General features: G+C 41.1%; 1 protein-coding gene across 9 annotated transcripts in view; it reads left to right on the top strand.

Moving 5' to 3' along the window:
- PAPPA2 (pappalysin 2) overlaps positions 1–22,628 on the top strand; it is a 381,240-nt gene that overhangs the window by 12,273 nt on the left and 346,339 nt on the right. The window lies entirely within an intron of this gene.

The following is a 22,628-nucleotide window of genomic DNA, read 5'->3' as shown; positions in this document are numbered from 1 at the left end:
GCTGCCCCCCCCCCCCCCTCAGCATTTCCTGATTTTATACTTCTGCCAGGCCAGCAGGAGTCCAAAGTATGTGCAAGAGATGGGGGGAAATGTGCTCTGGACAAGTAGGGAGACACCTAGTGGCAGCTTTTTTGAACAAAATAAAACATAGAAATTTTTTTTTTTTTAAACAAAGTACATTAGAAATGAAAGGTGACAGGAGGTAACTGTATAAGGTCAGCCCACTGATTAGTGCTGTTACAGGGTGTTGCTTTGAAACTCTGCTGATCCCAGAAAGCCTTCACATATCCTATAGAGTTTCAAAGCAACACTCTGTAACAATACTAATCAGTGGGCTGACCTCATACTGTGACCTCCAGTCACCTGCAGTGCTTTGTCAAGTTGGTGCACTACAAATCTCGGTGAACAAGGCCATAAAATCACCACATTACAAGCAGAGAAAAGCATTTTTCGGTGGGCTGACCTCAGACAATGACCTCCTGTCACCTCAACTTCTTTACACAAATGGTGCACTACAAATCCCAGCCAGCAATGAACAAAAGCTTTACAATAGGTAGCAAGCTGAGCAAAGCAGTGGGCTGACCCATATTTAACATAAATATGCTTCAAAGCCTTGTGAATGTAGAATATGCATTTTAGGTCAAGTTAGATGTATTTTATGGGTTTAATGAAACATATATGGAGAGATTTATCAAAACCTGTGCAAAGGCAAAATTGCCCAGTTGCCCATAGCAACCAATCAGATCGCTTCTTTCATTTTTCAGATGCCTTGTTAAAGGGGTACTCCCTGCTCAGTGTTTGGAACAAACTGTTCCGAACGGTGGAGCCAGCGCCGGGAGCTTGTGATGTCATAGCCCCGCCCCCTCATGATGTCACGCCCCGTCCCCTAAATACAAGTCTATGGGAGGCGGTGTGATGGCTGCCACACCCCCTCCCATAGACTTGCATTGAGGGGGCTGGGCGTGATGTCATTAGGGGGCAGGGCTATTACATCACGCACTCCCGATGCCGGCTCCAGCATTCGGAACAGCTTGTTGCAAATGCTGAGCAGCTGAGAACCCCTTTTACCACTTAAGGACCCAGGGCGTACAGGTACACCATGACGTCCTGGTACTTAAGGGCATGGACCGGGCCGGGATGCCTGCTGAAATTCAGGCATCCCGTGCAAACCCCATGTCAATGCAGACCAGTGATCTGTGGCGATTCTGGGTCACACAGGTCTCCGGTGACCCGGAAAATAAGGGGGAATGGGGATGTCCAAGACACCCCCGATCCCCCTGCCACCCCTCCTATCACTGCTATTGGTCGGTCAGAAGCGACTGACCAATAGCAGATCAGGGGTGGGGTTAAAGTTCGGTTCCCCCATTCTGCCCACCCACGGTAGTCAGGGCAGAACGTGGGAACTGTGGTGTGACCGGCGGATGCGGTGGAGGCCCTTTACCGGTAGCGATTGTCATCGGTGGGCAGCGATCCGCGGCGATCCTGCTGACTACGGAAGCCGGGGAGTTGTTGCCTAGTGTGGTGAGCTGGGGTGTTGCAATAGTGTAGCAGGGTCTAGTGGTATTAACCCTGTTGGGTAAGGTGTTACTAACCCCGGATTATTCGTGACGCCAGGATGTGGTTATTCCGGTATGGTAACCGCCGTCAACCAACCCAAAAACGGTCTTCAATAAAGGAATGTCCACAGCGGGAATTGGAAGAACTGGAACTTTTACTTGTAATTCTTAAGAAACAGTCTTTACAGTTATGCCGTTTCTCTAGAAGTAACCGGGACACAGGATACCCCACAGGCTTGCTGGGACTTGTAGTATCGAGAATATCTATGCAGGCCACTGTGCTACTAATATTATTGTTGAGTTGAGTAGTAGTCACTAGAATTGTAGATAGAGCTTGATAACATGTTTTTAAGTGGCTGCAGGTTCTTTAGGCTTTGGCCTAGATGAGATGAATTTAGATAGTATAGGTATTGTGCTTGGCTGAAATCCAGGAGATAAGAGAGAGAGAGAGAGTTTAGAGACTACAGCCCCTTATATACTAAAACAAATGAAAAACAGGCGCTCCCTTGTGGAGTATCAACGGGATCACAGGTGTGTGGGAGAGGAGGGTAAAGTATGAGGTTCACCCTGCTAGGTTGTGCAAAAACCCACACAACAAGGAGACACGTTTGATTTGAATGGTGGAGGTCTGCAGCCTTCCTTAGGATAATAGGTAAACATAGAAGACACTTCGAAATTGCAGGATTTCAGGCGCTGACCAAGGAGAAAATGCTGGAGCCAGGTAGGTAATAGTGTTGAGCGGCATAGGCCATATTCGAATTCGCGAATATTTGCGAACATATGGACGAATATTCGTCATATATTCGCGAATATTCGCATATTCGTAATATTCTCGTTTTATTTTCGCAAATGCGAAATATTCGTGTATGCGAAAATTTACATATACGAAAATTAGCACATACAAAAATTAACGTAAGCGAAAATTCGCATATGCAAATGTTCGCATATGCGAAAATTTGCACGCCAGTCTCACACAGTAGTATTAGAGCCTTCTTTACACCACACAAGCTGGAAGCAGAGAGGGATGATCACTATGATGTGTACTGTGAAAAAAAACAAATATTCTTAATTACGAATATATAGCGCTATATTCGCGAAATTCGCGAATTCGCGAATATGCGATATTCGCGAATAATATTCGAATTGCAAATATTTGCGAGCAACACTAGTAGGTAACAGACAGGTTTATTCCCATGCGACGCATTTCGTTGCGCAAGCGTGGGGAAACGCGTCGCATGGGAATAAACCTGTCTGTTACCTACCTGGCTCCAGCTTTTTCTCCTTGGTCAGCGCCTGAAATCTTGCAATTTCAAAGTGTCTTCCATGTTTACCTTATATACTAAGGAGGCTGGACTAAAGCCCATTGGTTGCAAAACCTGTGGGTCCTGTACCCAAGGAACTCTGGGTATGTCACATGACAATGCTTCACATGACTGACCTCTATACATTTGTACAACTTTATGAATAATGAACAATATATACAATGCATTTATATGAGACAATAGAAGGTGAGCAAAGGAGTGAACCCTGCAGGAGAGCCCTATGGACTGCAGGGACTCTTACTGAGGGGATTTAGGGAGGGTACAAGGCCATTTCCTGTACCAGGACACCACACTAGCAACATCTGGAGCCCTCCAGATGTTGCAAAACTACAACTCCCAGCATGTACAGACAGCTGTTTTCTGTGTGGGCATGCTGGGATTTGTAGTTTTGCAAAAGATGGAGGGCTACCATTTGGAGATCATTGTGCAGTGTTCTCTAAACTGTGGCCCTCTAGATCTGGCAAAACTACAACTCCCAGCATGCTTACACAGCATTTGCTGTCTGGGCATGCTGGCATTTGTAGTTTTGCAACATCTGGAGGGCCACAGTTTGGATATCACTGTGCGGTGGTTTCTAAACCGTGGCCTTCCAAATCTTGCAAAAGTACAACTCCCAGCATGCACGAACAGCAAACGGCTGTCTCACCATAGAGAGAGTTGTAGTTGCGTATCTCCAGCTGTTATATAACTACATCCCCTTTGGCGATCAGTACATGCTGGGAGTTGTAGGTTTGCAACAGCTGGAGGCACACTAGTTGGAAAATACTGAGTTAGGTTACAGAACCTAACTGAAGCTCTTCCAACCAGTGTGCCTCCAGATGCTGGGAGTTGCAGTTTTGCAACAGCTGGAAGTTTGCCCCCCCCCCCCCCCATGTGAATGTACAGGGTACATTCACATGGGCGGGTTTACAGTGAGTTTCCTGCTTCAAGTTTCAGTTGCAGCAAATTTTCTGCCGCAGCGCAAATTCCTAGCGGGAAACTCATCGTAAACCCCCGCCAGTGTGGATGTACCCTAAAAACACTACACTACACTAACACATAATAAAGGGTAAAACACTACATATACACCCCCTTACTATGTCCCCCCAAAATAAATAAAAAACTTATCGTACGGCAGTGTTTCCAAAATGGAGCCTCCACCTGTTGCAAAACAACAACTCCCAGCATTTCCGGACAGCCACTGACTGTCCAGGCATGCTGGGAGTTTTGCAGCAGCTGGTGACACCTTGTTTGGTAATCACTGGTGTAGAATACCCCTATGTCCACACCTATGCAATCCCTAATTTAGTCCTCAAATGCTCGTGGTGCTCTTTCACTTCGGAGCCCTCTCGCATTTCAAGGAAACATTTTAGGGGCACACATGGGGTATCTCTGTACTTGGGAGCAATTGGGTTACAAGTTTTGTGGGGCTTTTTCTCCTTTTACCCCCTATGAAAAGGAAAAGTTGGGGTCTACACCAGCCTGTTAGTGCAAAAAAAAGAAAAAAAATTTACACTAACATGCTTGTGTTGCCCCATACTTTTTATTTTCACAAAAGGTAAAAATAAAAAAAGACCCACAAAATTTGTAACGCAATTTCTTCCTAGTACAGAAGTACCCCATATGTGGGCGTAAAATGCTCTGTTTGACCCCATTTTGGAAACTATACTCCTCATGGACCATAACAAGGGGTATAATGAGCCTTAACACCCCACAGGTGTTTGACGGATTTTCGTTAAATGTGGATGGAAAAATTAAAAAAAATTATTTTTTTTACTAAAATGCTGGTGTTACCCTAAAGTTTTCATTTTCACAAGGGAAAACCCATGAGACCAATTGCCCCCCGAAAAAATGCCAGAACATGTCAGTAGCCCAGAGGTTAAGAAATGACAAGCTCAGAGTCCTGTCTACAAATGCCCGCAGTCTAGGTAATAAAATCAATGAACTTTGGTCAATAATGGCATCTGAGAATGTAGATTTAGTGGCTGTTACTGAGACATGGTTTAATGAAAGGAATGACTGGGACATATCCATACCAGGGTATTCTTTATACAGAAGAGACAGATAAGGCAAGAAAGGAGGGGGAGTGACCCTATATGTGAAAGATAGCATAAAATCTAACCTAATACAAGTTAGTGAGGCAACCACAGAGTCAGTTTGGGTTACGTTGCAGTTTGGCCATCATGCAGGTGTGATATATAGACCATATTTTATTAAAACAATAAAAACCTAAATGGTTAAAAATATCAGAGCAATGTCAATGTTATCTTAAACTGTCATTGGGCCCTAATGACAGATTTAGAAAATATGAATATATGTATAGCAACCACCTAATATAGAATAATCTATAGATGTAAAAAACAAATGCAATTTTTCAACGGTATATAATGATCCGGAGTCGACTATTAGTCCGGCACCTATGATGAATAAAAAAGGGCTGATAGTCCGGCACTTGTAATGGAAAAGGCAAAGTCACTTGATGGACTGATGTATAGGTGTATAAAAAGCTGCCCACAGTTGTTAGACAAATGCAAAGTTCAACCTCACCCTGGCTGCTGGTCCCGTACTGCGACGGGCCGATAGTTGAATAGTGATATATAGACCACCTGGCCAAGTTAAAGAAGTAGATGATCTACTAGTTGAAGAAATATCTAAAATGACAATGAAAGGATAAGTTATCATTATGGGAGACTTCAATCTTCCGGATATAAACTGGAAAACCAAAATAGCAAGTTCTGCCAGAAGTACAGATATTCTAAATTGCCTACTGGGATTATCTCTACAACAAGTGGTTGAGGAGCCAACGCGGAAGGAGGCCATTTTGGATTTGGTATTCACAAATTGGGATTTGGTATATGATGTTATTGTTGGCGAAAGCTTGGGATCTAGTGATCACCAATCAGTGTGGTTTAATATAAGAACAGTGAAGGAGTCACACCACACAAAAACAAAAGTTTTAGATTTTAGAAAAACAGACTTTTCAAAAATGAGATTAGTCATAAATGAGTCCCTATCAGACTGGAACAAATTACATGGAGTTCAGGAGAAATGGGACTACTTAAAAGACGCTTTATTGAAGGCAACAGAAAATTGCACTAGACTTGTCAGTAAAAGCAGAAAAAGGAAGAGACCACTGTGGTACTCAGCAGAAGTGGCCAAAATCATAAAAAACTAAAAATTAGCATTTAGTAATTATAAAACAACCCAGAGCAATGAAGATAGGGAAATCTACAAGACTAGGCAGAAAGAGGCCAAGCAAGTTATAAGAACTTCTAAAGCACAGGCAGAAGAAAAACTAGCTCAGTCTGTGAAAAAAGGGGATAAGACATTCTTCAGATATATAAATGAAAAAAGGAAATCAAAACAAGGAATAACTAAATTAAAAACAAAGGAAGGAAGGAAGGTATGTAGCAGAGAATAAGGGGCTAGCCGACTGCCTTAATGAATACTTCTGTTCAGTTTTTACAGAAGAAAAAGAAGGAAAAGGACCTCCATTAGAGAGGAAAACTAAGGAATCGTTTGATGCATGTGTCTTTACAGAGGAAGAGGTTCTACGTTTGCTTTCTAAAGTGAAGACAAATAAATCACAGGGGCCTGATGGGATACACCCAAAATTATTAAAAGAGTTTAGTGGTGAGCTAGCAAAACCGTTAACAGATTTATTTAACCAATCAATGGTAACAGGAGCCATCCCGGAAGATTGGAAATTAGCAAATGTTGTGCCCATTCACAAGAAAGGTAGTAAGGAGGAATCAAGCAACTATAGGCCAGTAAGTCTGACATCAATAGTGGGGAAATTTATGGAAACCCTACTAAAGTATAGGATTGTAGAACATCTAAAATCCCATGGATTGCAAGATGAAAAACAACATGGGTTTACTTCAGGGAGATCATGTCAAACAAATCTTATTGATTTTTTTGACTGGGTGACTAAAATAATAGATGGCGGAGGGGCAGTAGACATTGCATATCTAGATTTTAGTAAGGCTTTTGACACTGTCCCACATAGAAGACTTATCAATAAACTACAGTTATTGAGCTTGGACTCCAATATTGTTGAGTGGATTAGGCAGTGGCTGAGTAACAGACAACAGAGGGTTGTAGTCAATGGAGAATATTCAGAGCAAGGTCTTGTCACCAGTGGGATACCTCAGGGATCTGTACTGGAACCAATATTGTTTAATATCTTCATTAGCGATATTACAGAAGGTCTCGATGCTGATGTCTTTTTGCTGATGACACAAAGATATGTAACAGGGTTGATGTTCCTGGATGGATCCGCCAAATGGAAAAGGATTTAGGCAAACTAGAAGAATGGTCAGAACTCTGGCAACTGAAATTTAATGTGGATAAGTGCAAGATAATGCACCTGGGGCGTAAAAACCCTCAGGCAGAATATAGAGTATTTGACACAGCCCTGACCTCAGTTTCTGAGGAAAGGGATTTAGGAGTAATTATTTCAGAAGACTTAAAGGTAGGAAGACAATGTAATAGAGCAGCAGGAAATGCTAGCAGAATGCTTGGATGTGTAGGGAGAGGTATAAGCAGTAGAAAGAGAGAAGTGCTCATGCCACTGTACAGAACACTGGTGAGACCTCAATTGGAGTATTGTGCGCAGTACTGGAGGCCATATCTCCAGAAGGATATAGATACTCTAGAGAGAGTTCAAAGAAGAGCTACTAAACTAGTACATGGATTGCAGGATAAAACTTACCAGGAAAGGTTAAAGGACCTTAACATGTATGGCTTGGAAGAAAGAAGAGACAGAGGGGATATGATAGAGACTTTTAAATACATAAAGGGAATCAACATGGTAAAGGAGGAGAGCATATTTAAAAGAAGAAAAACTACCACAAGAGGACATAGTTTTAAATTAGAGGGGCAAAGGTTTAAAAGTAATATCAGGAAGTATTACTTTACTGAGAGAGTAGTGGATGCATGGAATAGCCTTCCTGCAGAGGTGGTCGCTGCAAATACAGTGAAGGAGTTTAAACATGCATGGGATAAGCATAAGGCTATCCTTCATATAAGATAGGGCCAGGGACTATTCATAGTATTCAGATTATTGGGCAGACTAGATGGGCCAAATGGTTCTTATCTGCCGACACATTCTATGTTTCTATGAAAATAGGAAAAAATCCCCCCAAAATTTGTAACCCCGTTTCTTTTGAGTAAGAACATACCTCATATGTGGATGTAAAGTGCTCTGCGGGCGAACTACAATGCTCAGAAGAGAAGGAGCACCATTGGGCTTTTGAAGAGAAAATTTGTCTGGAATTGAAGGCCACGTGTGTTTACAAAGCCCCCATAGTGCAAGAACAATGGACCCCTTATTTATTTATTTATATAGCGCCTACAGATTCCGCAGCGCTTGTGACCCCTCCCCACATGTGACCCCATTTTGGAAACTACCCACCTCACGTAATGTAATAAGGGGTACAGTGAGCATTTAAGCCCCACAGGTGTCTAACAGATTTTTGGAACAGTGGTCCGTGATAATGAAAAATTTTATTTTTCATTTGCACAGCCCACTGTTCAAAAGATCTGTCAAATGCCAGTGGGGTGTAAATGCTCACTGCACCCCTTATTACTTTCTGTGAGGGGTGTAGTTACCAAAATGGGGTCACATGTGGGGGGGGGGGGGGTCCACAGTTCTGTCACCACGGGGGGCTTTGTAAACACACCAGGCCCCCGACTTCTATTCCAACCAAATTCTCCCTCCAAAAGCCCAATGGCGGTCCTCATCTTCTGAGCATTGTAGTGTGCCAGCAGACCACTTGACGTCCACACATGGGGTATTTACATACTCAGAAGAAATGAGGTTACACATTTTGGGGGGCATTTTCTCCTAATACCCCTTGTAAAAATTTAACCTGTTAAGGACCAAGGGCATACCTGTACGTCCTGGGTCCTTTCCCTATCTATAACTCGGGGCCACAGCATGGCTCCGCGTCATAGCCGGTCGGGCCCGACCTCTTACAACAGCCAGGACCTGTGGTTAATAGCACACGGCACTGATTAACCCTTTAGATGCGGCATTCAAAGTTGATCGCTGCATCTAAGGTGAAACTAAACTACCCCCAGCTAGCTCAGGGGGCTGTTTGGGACCGCCGTGGTCATCCAGGCATGAGCAGTCAAGCGGCAGAATCATTGATCAATGGTTTCCTATGAGAAACCATTGATCAATGTAAAAGACCCCTATGGGTCTATAACATTACAAAAAAAAAGTTAGTAAAAATCCTTTAACCACTTCCCTAATAAAAGTTTTAATCACCCCCCTTATCCCATTAAAAAAACTGTGTAAATTAAATAAAAATAAACATATGTGGTATTGCCACATACAGAAATGTCAAAACTATAAAAATATATCGTTAATTAAACTGCACGGTCAATGGCATACGCACATAAAAATTCCAAAGACCAAAATAGCATATTTTTGGTCACTTATTATATCAGGAAAAAATGAATAAAAAGCGATCAAAAAGTCCGATCAATACAACAAATGGTACCACTAAAAACTACAGATCACTTCATGAGCCCTCATACCGCCCCGTATGCAAAAAAAAAAACCCCAGCATTTTAGTGGAAAAAAAAATGTCATTTACACATCCGAAAAGTCGTCAAACACCCTTGTTATGTTCCTTGAGGGGTTTAGTTTCCAAAATAGTATGCCATGTATTTTTTTTTTCCTGTTCTGGCACCATAAGGGCTTCCTAATGCATTCACACGGAGTAATTCAAGAGGAATTTACTCAAGTAATTCCTCTTGAATTCTCCGCTACAAATTAATGCACATCTCCTCTGCCCATTGACTTTAATGTCATTTCTGCTGGATTGTTCACACTGCGTAAATTCCGCTAGCAGAATTCCGACGCTGAATTCCGTTCCACTTGAAGAAAGACCATGGTCATTCTTCAAGCAGAATCCGCTAGCAGAAATCAAAGTAAATGGTAAAAAAAAATTCCGCCCGACATCGTTTTCGCGTGGAATTCGTGTGCAATTTGCGCAGAAATGGCTGAAAAACCCTTCACTTCTTTCTCCCCCATGTCTGCGTGCAATTCCGCACGCAAATGCGTGCGCAATTCTGCGCAAATTGCGCACGAATTTCGCACGAAAATAAAATTATTTTTTCCGCCCGTAAATTTTTCGGCGTGAATTACTCTTCATTTACTCCATGTGAACGCACCCTAAATGTGACATGCCCCCCCAAAAACCATTTCAGAAAAACTCACTTTCCAAAATCCCATTGTTGCTCCTTACCTTCTGAGCCCTCTAATGTACCCACAGAGCACTTGACATACACGTGAGATATTTCCTTACTCGAGAGAATTTGGGTTACAAATTTTATGGTGATTTCTCTCCTTTTACCCCTTCAATTCAATTCAAAAACTGAGTCTACAAGAACTTGCGAGTGTAAAAAATGAAGATTTTGAATTTTCTTCTTCACTTTGCTGCTATTCCTGTGAAATACCTAAAGAGTTAACACACTTACTGAATGTCATTTTGAATACTTTGAGGGGTGCAGTTTCTGTATGGGGTATTTATAATATGACGGCCCCTCAAATCCACTTCAAATCTGAACTGGCCCCTGAAAATTTCCGATTTTGAAAATATTGTGAAAAATTGGAAAATTGCTGCTGAACTTTGAAGGCCTCTGATGTCTTCCAAAAGTAAAAACATGGCAACTTTATGATGCAAACATAAAGTAGACATATTGTATATGCGAATCAATATATAATTTATTTGGTATGTCCATTTTCCTTACAAGCAGAGAGCTTCAAAGTTAAAAACAAATGCTACATTTTCAAATTTTTCATCAAATTTTGGAATTTTTCACCAAGAAATTATGTGAGTATTGATGAAAATTTACCACTAACATAAAGTTGAATATGTCACGAAAAAACTTTCTCGGAATCAGAATGAAAAGTAAAGGCATCCCAGAGTTATTAATGCTTAAAGTGACAGTGGTCAGATGTGCAGAAAAGTGTCCGGGTCCTTAAGGTGAAAATGGCCTTGGTCCTTAAGGGGTTAAGAATGTAAGAAGCGAGCTGATTGTTTGCTATGGGCAGCTGGGTAACTTTGCCTCTGCACAGGTTTTCATAAATCTCCCCCATAGTATTTGTAACTGCGTTTTACTGGTTGCCGACTATGGACGAGCCGGCTCGTCCTGAGAAGGCAAGCGGTGTATGACGCGAGCTCCCGACTCGAGCCCGCATCCTACCTGCCGGCCCCCAGCTGATTCCTGATTCCAGTTGGGGGCCGACGTTAATAGCTGACATGGGGCGATTTCCATGGTCGGCTATTAACCCTTTAGATCGCCGCTGTCAAAGTTGACAGCGGTGTCTAAAGGGACATTTAAACCAACCCTGGTGGTCCAGTTGGGTGGATCGCCCCCCTGCAGTGCGATCACGGGAGGGGCGGATCGCTGAGGAAGCCTGAGGGCCTACCTCTCCTTCACTGCCAACTCCTGCGCTGAGAATGATAAAGCCTGGCAGGGCCAGGCTTTATCAATCGAGCGCAGAGCACACAGATCAATGTGGTTCTATGAAACCACATTGATCTGTATGAGGAATCTAATGATTCCTCCTAAAAGTCCCCTAAGGGGACTAAAAGCGTAAAAAAAAAGTTTAATAAAAAGAAAGAAAAAAACACCCATTAACCCCTTCCTTCAAAGTTTAAATCACCCTCCTTTTCCAAAATTCCATATAAAAAATATGTAACCATACTAAAAATAAACATATGTGGTATCGCCGCATGCGTAAATATCCGAACTATAAAAATATATCATTAATTAAACCGCACGGTCAATGGCGTATGTGCAAAAAAAATCCAAAGTCCAAAATAGCGTATTTTGGTCACTTTATATATACTGAAAAAATGAATAAAAGGCAATAAAAAAGTCTGATCAATAGAAAAATAGCACCGATAATCACAGCGCAAAAAATGAGCCCTCTTACTGCCCCGTACACGGAAAAATAAAAAAGTCATAGGGGTCAGAATATGACCATTTTAAACATATAAATTTTCGTGCATGTAGTTATAATTTCTTTCAGAAGTATGACAAAATCAAACCCATATAAGTAGAGTATCATTTTAATTGTATGGACCTACAGAATAAAGATAAGTTGTCATTTTTAGCCAAAAATTTACTGCATAGAAACGGAAGCCCCCAAAATTCACAAAATGTTTTTATTTTTTTATTTTGTTTAGTCACACAATGATTTTTGGTTTTGTCGTTGATTTTTGGGTAAAATGACTGATGTCATTAGAAAGTAGAATTGGTGGCGCAAAAAAATAAGCCATCATATGGATTTGTAGGTGCAAAATTGAAAGAGTTGTGTTTTTTAAAAGGTACAGAGGAAAAAACGAAAGTGCAAAAATGGAAAAACCCTGCATCCTTAAGGGGTTAACATAAATATGTATTAAAAGTGAAACAAACAAACAAACAAAAGCCTATGCATAATAAGTTTTGCCATGTTTAAGCTGTTTCCACTTTTTTTTCTTTTTCTGGCTGTTTTTGGAATACTGCCACTGCAGTTTTTGCGCCAAAGCCAGAAGTGTACTCAAAAGGAGTAGGACATATAAAGGAATTACTTACACTTCTCCTCCCTTATGGATCCAACTCTGACTTTGGCTCAAAAACTGTATTGGCAGTTTTCCAAAAACTGCCAGAAAAAAAAAACAAGTGGAAACTTAGCCTTATAATGACTTGTACTATAAAACGATCATGTTATTTATCCCGCATGTTGAACACCATAAAAAAAAAAAAGCACAAAAATTGCTAACACAGCTCATCTTGCAAAAAATAAGCTCTCACAAAATACAGTTAGGGAAAAATAAAAATGTTATGGCTTTCGGAACATGGCAACACAAAAAAGGGGGAAAAAAGGATTTTGTTGGGAAAAGGAAAAATATCATTAAAAACTGGGTAAAAAATTGGGTACCACTATAATCGTACCATTCTACATATTAAAGATAACATAAATTTTACCCATTAAAAACATACTTTTTTTTTAACAACAAAAAATTTTCAGCTTCTCATGATATTTTGGAAATTTTCACAAAACTGCTGCATGTGTAAAAAAATTATCCGCTAATATAAATATTGACAAAATGTCATAAAAAGCATTCCAAAGTTATTACTACTTAAAGAGACATGTTAGATTTAAAAAATGGGGTTTGGCCATTAAATTAATTATCCACCATAAGGTAACTTAGTAGTTGAGTTTCATACAGTTATGGACATGCTTACCAAGGATCTGCGCTTGTGTTGGTGGTAAATGGCCATGTCCTGTGTCTTCCATCATGCTGCTGTCTTGTTTTTGGGAACTACAATCCCCAGAATCCTTTGTTTCAAGGTGAAAATCAAATGACTTGCCAGAGATCCCCTGACACATAAGCTTTGGATCTGTGTGATGATAAATGCATGCACATGTGCGATGGTAACGTCATCAGGGGGCTGGCTTAACACATCAGCCAAGCCCCCTTTTAGCACCTGACTTATGAATTGTCTCGTGTTGCTCAGTAAGCTGGGAAATGTCTGAAAAAACACTCATTTTGTAGGCTGAAAAAAAATTTACTTCATGGGAAAAGAAAAACAAGGGGAAAAAAGGTAAGTGAAGTATATTAGTAACTAGACTTACTTTGTTACCCCTGTCTTATATTCAAAAAACAAAAATCCTGGAATACCCCTTTAAGGTAAATCAGGCAACATCCTTAAAGGGGTAATCAGGTGGAAAACAATTTGTAAATCATCTGGTGCCAGAAAGTTAAACAGATTTGTAAATTACTTCTATTAAAAACTCTTAATCCTTCCAGTACTTATTAGTGGCTGTATACTACAGAGGAAATTATTTTCTTTTTTGGATTTATTTTCTGTCATGACCACATTGCTCTCTGCTGACACCTCTGTCCATTTTAGGAACTGTCCAGAGCAGCATATGTTTGCTATGGAGATTTTCTCCTGCTGGACAGTTCCTGACATGGACAGAGGTGTCAGCAGAGAGCACTGTGTTCGTGACAGAAAAGAAATCCAAAAATAAAAGAATTTCCTCTGTAGTTACAGCCACTAATAAGTACTGGATTAAGATTTTTTAATATTAATTTTTTAATTACAAATCTATTTAACTTTCTGGCACCAGTCGATTTAAAAATATAATAAATTCCACTGGAGTACCCCTTCAAACAGATTTGTAGATTACTTCTGTATAAAATCTTAATCCTTCCAGTACTTATCAGCTGCTGTATACTATAAAGGAAGTTCTTTTCTTTTTTACTTTCTTTTCTGTCTGACCACAGTGCTCTCTGCTGACACCTCTGTCCATGTCAGGAACTGTCCAGAGCAGGATTGGTTTGCTAAGGGCATTTGCTCCTACTCTGGATAGTTCTTGACATGGACAGAGGTGTCAGTAGAGAGCACTGTGGTCAGACAGAAAAGAACTGCACAAATTCCTCTGTAGTATACAACAGCTGATAAGTACTGGAAGGGTTAAGATTTTTAAATAGAAGTAATTTACAAATCTGTTTAACTTTCTGGCACCAATTGATAAAAAAATTATAATAATTGTTTTCCACCGGAGTACGCCTTTAAAGGTTCAAGGAATTGTTGCCAGAGGAAGGGGTGGAGGAAAAAGCATCCCTGCAATGTCTTCGGGTGGAGGACCATGGCACTAGTGGGATTTTGGTGGTGGTGGGAGTGGTGGTGATATTGGAAGCCATTTTGGTGTATATGCTAAGGGGGAGCAAAGAGCCCATAATCCAGTGTTTCACAACCAATGTGCCTCGAGCTGCTGGAAAACTACAACTCCCAACATGCCCGGACAGCCTTTGCTGGGAGTTGCCCTTTTGCATCAGCTAAAGACACCCTGATTGGGAAGCACTGCCATAATCAGACATCAGGAGTTCATGCTGAGAGGAGCAGCGGGACCATGAGGAAGAGTTTGATGATGATCTTTAATGTACTGTAGTTTTGGAGAGGACATAGAAACCAAGTGACACGTTAAGAGCATGAGGGCAGTGGTGCTGTCAGTGAAGATGAGCATAGCAGTGGTAGGGGCAAAACATCTGTCAAACATACTAAAAAACATTTTTCAACTCAACTTACCCTAGTGTGCACTAACAAATTTTTTTTTCAAACTCAAAATTTTCAAGAAGCAGTGGCCGTGCTGTCCAGACATGCTGGGAGATGTAATCTTGCAACCAGTGGAGCCACACTGGTTGGGGAACATTGTTATAAACTATATATATATATATATATATATATATATATATATATATATATATATATATATCAGTGTTTCTCAACCAGTGTGTCTCCAGCTGTTGCAAAACTACAACTCCCAGCATGCCCGACAGACTTTGGCGGTCCGGGCAAGCTGGGAGTTGTAGTTTTGTAACTGCTGGAGGTACACTGGTTGGGGAACACTGTTATAAACTGTATAAATGTCCTAGATCAGTGTTTCTCAACCAGTGTGCCTCCATTACAACTCCCAGCATTCCAGGACAGCCAGGTAGGGAACACTGTTAGAAACTGTAAATATGCCTTATATCAGTGTTTTTCAACCAGTGTGCCTCCAGCTGTTGCAAATCTACAACTCAACAGTTAAAGACTGTCTGGGCAGGCTGGGAGTTGTAGTTTTGTAACAGCTGGAGTTACACTGGTTGGGAAACATTGTTATAAACTATACATGTGTTTTTCATCCAGGGTGCCTCCAGCTGTTTCAAAACTACAACTCCCAGCATGCCCGGAAAACTAAAGGCCTATGGCACCCTGGTTGGGAGACACTGCCTTTGTGAACACGCTAATTCCTTTTCACTAACATTTTACATGTGGCGGCTGCTGTATATTGCCATGAAAATTCTGGACGCAACTGGATGTAACGGAGGCCTACAGGGCAAGCTAGTAAAACAATAAAATGCTTTGAAGAAAAAGAACAGATTGGTATGAGAGGATAACAAGTTCTTCCTAAAACACACTCTGTCTTGTCAGCAGGCACTTGTCAGCTGGTGGCTCTAATCCAGACAGGTTTTTATCACCTCGATGTCTGATTGATGTTTGCTAAAGATCCATGTCTTAAATTATTGACTTGTACCAAGACTCTGGAGAGTGGTATCTTTATTAGACTTGGTTCACACCAGGTTCTGGGTTCTGTCCATTTGTTGTTTTTTTTACTTTTGAAAAAAAGTAAATTTTTCTTTTATAGCGAATAAAAGTTGTTGTTTTTTTGTCTTGTTTTTTTTTTTTTCTTAATACTTTTTATTTTTTATGTTTTGATGGGTGGTGGGACTTAACCACTGAACCCTTTAAAGGAGTTTTACAGTATCAAAAAATGTATCCCTGACCGTTGGTACACCCCCGCGATCCCCCGTGCAATGACCAGCTCTTCCCATGAATCGAAGAGTGTCGACCACCTCACCAATCGGTGGCCGACACTGTCGCTCCATGCATCTCTATGGGAGAGCCGGAGATACAGCGTTCTCTCCTATAGAGATGCATGGAGGGGGCCTGTCGGCCACCTCTTGGTGCCGTGTTCGACATACTGCATTCATGCAGAGAGCCAGATCGCAGGGCGGGAGACCGGGGGTCCCAATGGTCGGACCCCTGCAATCTGAGACTTATCCCGTGGATAGTGGATACGTTTTTTTGATACTTTACTACCTCTTTAAGGACCATGCCAATATTCATTCTTTGCATTTTTGTTTTTCCTCCTCACCCTTTAACCCCTGGCTTATAGTGCGGTAAAAAGTAGTAGTACTTGAAGGGTTATGGCTCTTTATTCTTCTATTCCTTATGGGCTGCTGTGCTGCGCAATGTAGGTGGGAAGCTGGATAGTCAAGCTCCCCTACCTCATTTATATTCCCTGCCCAGCCCGCTCCCATGATGAATATGCATATGTCTTCACTCTCACGTCACTAGGACGTGAAAGCCTGCCAGTAGCGGTGAGCTGCCTCGCTACATCCGGAAGGCGCCTCAGAGAGCAGAGCGCTCATTCATTTGCATATTCATTACAGAGGAGCTGGACAGGGAATGAAGAGGAGACTGGGGAGCTTGGCAAGTAGGCTCCCCCCATCCACAGCGTACAGAAGCGCAATAGTAATAGAAGAATAAAGGGCCATAACTCTTCAAATACTATACCTATCAATGTAAGTAAGCCTTCTTATTCACCCACACTATAACCCAGTATATTGGTTTAGTACTGGTGAACAGGCTAAGGACATCAGGTTTTTTGCACTTTCGTCTTTTCCTCCTCACCTTCTAATAGCCATAACGCTTTCAATTTTCCACCTATGACTTGATTTTTTGCGGCACCAATTGTACCAATTGCACCACATTATACATTATGGTTTTATTTTTAGTCCATAGGAGTTAATCAATATCCAATTTATATAGGTCTTATTTTACAATTTTTTAAAAAGTATATGTTTTTGTATGGAAATAAATTTGCTTAAAATTGTCCTCTTCTAAACCTCTCTAAGTCATTAATTTTTTCATATACAGGGCTTATTATTTGCACTGTGAACTGTAGTTTTTATTAATACAATATTTGTTTTATTGGGACTTTTAATCACTTTTTATGAATTTTTTTTTGGTATATGAAGTGACCAAAAATGAATTATTGGATTGGAAGGTTAACTTTATATTTTAATATGTTGGAAATTTACGCATGTGAGAATACAACATATATATATCTTTATTTTTGTTTACATATAAAATGGAAAGAGGACATTATTTTTTTTTTTAACACTTTTTTTTTTTTTAGTCCCTATGTAATGTCTGTTTATTTGTTTTTGAATTTTTCTGTTTAGGTGTCTTCTAAGCAGTTGGCTATTCTCCCTGGATAGGGTACAGTTAATGCTCAGAACCAATGAGAACTTGGGTGGGTCTATTTAAACCAGAGTTTTCCTGCATTCTATGCTGGTTATTAGGGCAATACACTTTGTTTGAGCATGTACCTTGTATTTATTGTGTGATATTATATGAGTTTTAGCAATGGGTAAATATGCCTGTTTTATATAGATTTTAGTCTGTTGGTTTTTAGGATTGTATGTCTGTTTCTGCTTTGTCTGTGTTCACACAGAATTAGTCTTGTTAGTGTGTCCTCTGTACTACTCACTGATCTGTGTCCTCTGAACTTAATCTGTTTGAGTTAATGTCCTGTGTCCCAGTGTGAACAGTGTCCTATGTTACCTGATCTGTGCAGTGTTTTAGCTTTCAGTTCTTGTGTTTATCCCCTTCATCTTTTAGATTCTGCTGTATACTTGTTGCATACCTAGTCTAGTCCATTTTATCATGTCTGCTGTTTGCCTGGATTCCGGTTTGTGAACTGTTTGTTTGTACACTATATTCTGCCCTGTTTGTGAGTTTATATTATATCTGGTTGTCTGGTAGTTTTCCCGCTTCTGTTTCTGGCCTGTATGTATATTATTTGTTTTTACGCCACTTCACTTTAGTGCTGGGAGGCACTGGCACCAAGTTGTCGATTCAACCGTTTAGGGTGGATGGGCAAGTAGGCAAGGAGAGTTACTAGGGACAGCTTAGGGCTCACTCTCCCTGCCCCCCCCCCCCAGTCTGTCATGACACCCTATAGGCGTATTACTTGCAATTTTACGATTGCACAGCTTTGAGCAGTGTTACCAGCGCTCCATAAATGCAGGCTGCCATAGCATACTGGAGCATAGGAGCACCATTTGGATGGGATGGAGGCCAGTAGGGACCCTCCGCCTGTCCTCTCTGCTGAGTGCGCTTCATACAGCGGGGGCAGGACTAGGATGTTCATGAACAGTACAGTACAGTATGTTCAGATGTCCCCAAAGGGTCAAAGGACCCCTGTGAACTGAAACTTATCCCCTATCCTTAGGATAGGGGATTAGTTTTTCAGGACTGGACTACTCCTTTAATACCCATAACTTTTTTTTTTCATCTACGCACTCATATGAGGGCTTGTTTTTTGTGAGACCAATTGTTCTTTATAAAGACTTTTTCTTTTTCTTTTTTATAACATATGCTCTGAAACTGAGAAAAGTTATTTGTGAGGTAAAATTAAAAAAATTAACTATGCAATCAAAATAACATGTTATCTTAATTTATTTACATCGTCACGATTACAGCAATTCAACTTTTAACAAAATTCGAAACTTTTCAGAATTTTTTTTATTTTTTTATTTCCAATTTACGACCTCTGTAACTTTTCAATTTTTCTATATATGCTGGCTGCTAGCGGCTGACAGCTGGGGCTGTTTTGGTAAATTTTTGGAACAAATCATCTGAAATAGCTTTGAAACAATTTGCAGATTGTAAGTAATGATCACCCCTCCCCCCCCTCCTTTCCTGCACAAACAAGCCCTTATACAGTACATTTCTCTAAAAAGAAGTTATGGCTTTAAAAATCTGGCAACACAGTAATAAAGGACCACTCGGAAATGTGCTGTCTTATAGACGGCAATGCTTTTCCATGCAGACTCCACAGGATGAATAGACATTTCTATTCTTTCTGCAGACTCCTGAATCTGAATTTCTGCGGCAGAAACATCTTCCATGTGAACAATGCAGCAGGATCCCATTGTGTTCAATGCAGTGGAATGTCTGTGAAGAATTCACTTTATTGAGGTCTTCAGTAGTGTTGCTCGCGAATATTCGCAATGCGAATTTTATTTGCGAATATCGCATATTCACGAATTCGCAAATAGAGCACTATATATTCGTAATTACGAATATTCGTTTTTTGTTTTTTTCACAGTACACATCACAGTGATCATCCCCCTCTGCTTCCAGCTTGTGTGGTGTAAAGAAGGCTCTAATACTACTGTGTGAGTATGGCGTGCGAATTTTCGTATATGCGAAAATTTGCATATGTTAATTTTCGCATATACGAATTTTCGTATATGCTAATTTTCGCAAGTGCGAAATTAAAACGCGAATATTACAAATATGAGAATTTAGCGAATATATGACGAACATTCGTCCATATATTCGCAAAATATCGCAAATTTGAATATGGCCTATGCCGCTCAACACTAGTCTTCAGGAAGAGGTAAGATGAGGTGATGTATATTAAAAGAAATATTGGGATGTGTTAAGAACAGACAGCATTGTCAGGGAGATCAGTAGTGAACACCCTAATATTACATTCCACAGAGGAAGGTCCCTTAAAGGTTATTTGGCATAGTTGCTACCAAATGCATCATGCAGAATGTACATGTGGTAAAAACTGTGTCAGTTTTTGGTTCATCAGGCAAACCAAAACATTTAGGATTCTTTCCACTGATTGCAGTTACGTTATATAGGATTTCTGCAACTGTAGCGTGAACTGTCCACATCACTTGTTGGTACGAGAAGGTGGCGGTTGTGGAGGAGAGCAGTAGTCCATCTGGGTGACAAAGGGCACCAGTGGGACACGCCAATAGCCAATAGCCATATTTTGGAACTTCATGGAGGGATTCCAGATTTCTGAAATTTTCCATTATTGTGATGGTTCATCCCACTATTAGGCAAGGAAATGTTGCAAAAATCTCAAAGAATTTGAATGGAACTATCACCTGAAATTTTGGAGTGGTGGCTTGCATGTAATAACACTGCTCTACCCAGGGGCAGACTGACACCACCTAGGGCCCCTGGACCAAATAAAGCGAGGGCCCCCAGCAAGACTCCACCCCTGGTCCCACCTCTATTCCACCCAGTATGCATATGAATATTTGCCATAGAAAGGAATAGGGGGTGCAGTGCGCTTGAGGCTATGGGGTACTTTGAGGGAGGGCAATGCCAATCACCTGAACTACACCGAGGGGGAGATTTATCAAAACTTGTGCAGAGAAAAAGTTGTCCAGTTGCCCATAGCAACCAGTTAAATTGCTTCTCTAATTTTTCGGAGGCCTTTTCAAAAATGAAAGAAATGATCTGATTGGTTGCTATGGGCAGCTCACCAACTTTTCTTCTGGACAGGTTTTGATGAATCTCCCCCCAAGTGCCTTAAAACACTGAACTCCTCCTTTTTGTGCCAACTTGGGATCTCTGTCTGTGATACCCAGTCCAACTTGGCTCCAGCCTCCACTCACCTTTAAAGGGGTACTCCGGTGGAAAACTTTTTTTTTTTAATCAACTGGTGCCAGAAAGTTAAACAGATTTGTAAATTATATGGAAGAAGGAGTGGGTGGGCACTGCTAGAGAACCACTATGCAGACATCACAATCAGTGTTCACGGGTGTATGGCTGAGTATATGGTGCTGGACATTCACAGGAGGCAGTCCTGAATAAACAATTGCAAAAAGAAGGAAAGTATGTCCGCACTCACCATGCCGTTACAAAGAATATGCTTTATTGAAGTCTTCAGAATTCCATTCAAAAGCAGTATCAAAAACACCCGAGTGCTCCAGGCAAGGAGACTAGGAGCGACTGTCAGGAACAACAGCACCGTTTTGCGTTATCCACGCATCTTCCGGTTCCTCTGGAACCGGAAGATGCGTGGATTACGCGAAACGGTTCCTCTGGAACCGGAAGATGCGTGGATAACGCAAAACGGTGCTGTTGTTCCTGACAGCCGCTCCTAGTCTCCTTGCCTGGAGCAGCTCCCCCTCCCTGCACTCGGGTGTTTTTGATACTGCTTTTAAATGGAATTCTGAAGACTTCAATAAAGCATATTCGTTGTAACGGCATGGTGAGTGCGGACATACTTTCCTTCTTTTTGCTAAAGATTTGTAAATTACTTCTATTAAAAATTCTTAGTCCTTCCATTACCTATTAGCTGATGTATACTATAGAGGAAATTCTCTTCTATTTGGTATTTCTTTTCTGTCACGATCACAGTGCTCTCTGCTGACACCTCTGTCCATTTTGGGAAATGTCCAGAGTAGCATATGTTTGCTATGGGGATTTTCTTCTGCTCTGGACAGTTCCTAAAATGGACAGAGGTGTCAGTAGAGAGCACTGTGGTCATGACAGAAAAGAAATCCCAAATGGAAAAGAAATTGTTCTGTAGTATACAGCTGCTAATAAGTACTGAAAGGATTATAATATTTTAATAGAAATAATTTAAATATCTGTTTAACTTTCTGGTACCAGTTGATTAAAAAAAAAAAAAGTTTTTCACAGGAGTACCTGCCTTTCACCGCTCACTACATGATGGCACAGTCAGATATATAACTCATATGTCTGACTGTGCCATCATATAGTGAGCTGTGAAAGGCAGGTAGAAAATAGCAACTAGTCCTTTCAAAAGCCACACACTTTACCTTTTTTGCCTCCTGCTTGGGTGAGGCCTCTTAGATTTTTTACAGAAATAGCACAGCAGCACAGAGTATTTCTGAAGGGAACTGTAGTGAGGCAGACTGTCTGAAATACTCTGTGCTGCTGGGAAGCCTACTCCATCTTCTATCTGCCTTTTACCGCCCCCTACATGATGGCACAGTCAGAGATATAAGTTATATTTCACATATAACTAAGTCAGACTGTTCCATCATGTAGGGAGCGGTGAAAGGCAGGTATAAGATAGATACAATTATACAATTCATAAGCCACCCACCTGGTCAGGATACCCTGTTTATGTGTCCATGCAGATGCCGACTGAGAAAGCTGGCAGAGAGATCAGGGCACTTCTTTGGCAGGGGTTTGTAAACCAAGGACCGGCGGGGCTCTGTACACCGAGGACAGGCGGGTCTCTGTACACTGAGGACAAGCAGTGCCCTGTACACTGAGGACAGACAATGCCCTGTACACTGAGGACAAGCGGGGCCCTGTACACTGAGGACAAGCGGGGCCCTGTACACTGAGGACAAGCGGG

Source organism: Hyla sarda, chromosome 7, assembly GCF_029499605.1.
Source record: "Hyla sarda isolate aHylSar1 chromosome 7, aHylSar1.hap1, whole genome shotgun sequence".
Lineage (NCBI taxonomy): Eukaryota > Metazoa > Chordata > Amphibia > Anura > Hylidae > Hyla > Hyla sarda.
The sequence above is the reverse complement of the archived record's forward strand: the minus strand, read 5'-3'. Positions and strand labels throughout refer to the sequence as shown.